Source organism: Buceros rhinoceros, unplaced genomic scaffold, assembly GCF_000710305.1.
Source record: "Buceros rhinoceros silvestris isolate BGI_N320 unplaced genomic scaffold, ASM71030v1 scaffold7686, whole genome shotgun sequence".
NCBI lineage: Eukaryota > Metazoa > Chordata > Aves > Bucerotiformes > Bucerotidae > Buceros > Buceros rhinoceros.
Window position 1 is genome coordinate 106,566 of NW_010419316.1, and position 1,963 is coordinate 108,528.

Consider the following 1,963-nt stretch of genomic DNA (forward strand, 5'->3'; position numbering starts at 1 on the left):
GGTGGCGACAAACCCGCCTGTACCCAAGTAGCCTGGGACAACCTCTCAGCGGGCCTGAGAATGCAGAAGTGAAGCCTATGGCTGAACGTCACGTTCTCTGAGAGTGAAACGTTAAGCCCAGTTCGCTGGGAGCCCAGACAGCAGCATTAGGAGGTACCAATAGCCAAATACATTTCTCAGTGGGCAAGGTGCATTTCTAGTCTGTCCCTTCTTCATTCCTGGTGCTTAATAATGATTAGTCCTAATTAATAATATATAGAAACATAAAATATAAATTAAAATTGATTAGCAGCAATAAGTAGCCATTGTCAAGAAGACCGAAGGAGGAAGACAGAAGATATTTTTAAACATCCAGCTTGTCGCTGGGATTGTCTGCCTCATTTTTTCCCACTGTTTCCTTCGTTGCATTTCCTAAGGCCATTGAGGTATTACACCAAGACCCAGTGAAATCAGTAGGAGTATGCCCCTCGCCTTGTGGGGCAAGAGCCACTAACGCTCAGCTGTTAGAGGGGTTTGGTTTTCCAGTTTATTGTTTCCAAGGTGTTACAGCTCGTGTCTTACTTGGACCGGTGTGGTCTAGTGAGCGCGCTCTGAATGCAGTCAAGGAGATGTTAATCCCTCTAAGCAGAAGGATGGCAGTCAAGGAGCTAATCTTTCAGACGGGGAAGTAGACGTGGTGCTTAGTGACAGGGTTTAGTGGTGGACTTGGCAGTGCTGGGTTAATGGTTGGACCTGAAGACCTTAAAGGTCCTTTCCAACCTAAACGATTCTGTGATTCCCACTGGCAGACCAGCTGAGTAACTCCTCAGAGGGGTTAGCTGCACGTGACCGCCATCTAAAACCAAATAATTCTGCGTATGAAGTGAAGAATATGCAGGCGCAGAGTACAGAATTCAGCATTGCGTTTTACCATCAAATTAAGTTTAGAAGACTTCCTCAAACACATAGCAATGTACCTATTAGATTTCCAGGAGTGATGGAGCAGAGCTCAGCTTTGCTGGGCCAGGCTTGCGAGGGTTACCATGGGTGGGATCTTAGCTGCCAGGACGCATTCCAAGCAAGGCCCCAAGCAAGCGAGCATGAGTAGGGGGGGTAGATGTGGCAAAGGCATCTGCTGCCCACCTGAGCCAACACCTTTGGGAGAAGCATCTTGCTCCTCTTGAAGTAGATGTCTGGGATGGACATAGTCCCTGTAGTAAGGAAGGAGATTATCTTGAACCTTTAATTGCTTGGTTCACCTGCTGGACACAGCTAAAACGAGTGCTTAAGCCTCACCTGAGAAAGAAGGTACATCTCCGGAAGGAAAAACAGAAAACAGAATGCAGGCGATGAGTTCGAAGTCTGAGGGAACACATGTGAAGCCATGAAATATTTATGTGAAAAGAGAAGTTTTTGGAATGATTAGGGATCCTCTGAGGGGCTGAGTGTCTGTTTTAAGCTACATGGCAAAGATGAAAAAATAAAGGAAAATTAACAGTGCAGAAAAAGCTTTTGCCCTCTGTTTGTGTAGCTGTTAATTTCTTTGATACCGGGAGGGTGTTACCATTTCCTACTGTTTTTTAGCTGTTGGGTTTGGGTGGGATGAGCCTTTCTAAGTCTGACAAATTGTTTTTTCATCCAACTTAAGCACAACATCAGATAAATATTTCAAAGTGTGTGATTTGCACCAGCACCAAGAAAATGAGTCTAGGATTGTGGAGAGACAGACAGTAACCTAGGATGCGTATTTATTTGAACTAGAGCCAAGCAATTCCCCGTGGTTAACTGTGTCTCAGCAGTTTTCTCCTGATAAAATAATTAATATGCAGATAGATGGCTCTTGCCCAGCCATCCTTCATTCTCATTTTTTGGTTCGCATTGTTTATGGCATTGCTTCAAAAGCAATCCTGTAATATCCTTGGCAAATGGAGCTCTCGCTCTGTCTCCCCTGACTAATGGTCCCTCTTAGCAAGTTCTCTTTCCC

At 45.0% G+C, this 1,963-nt stretch overlaps 1 protein-coding gene across 1 annotated transcript in view; it reads left to right on the forward strand.

Moving 5' to 3' along the window:
• Positions 1-1,963, forward strand: part of LOC104495837 (engulfment and cell motility protein 1) — a 99,522-nt gene that overhangs the window by 70,705 nt on the left and 26,854 nt on the right. The window lies entirely within an intron of this gene.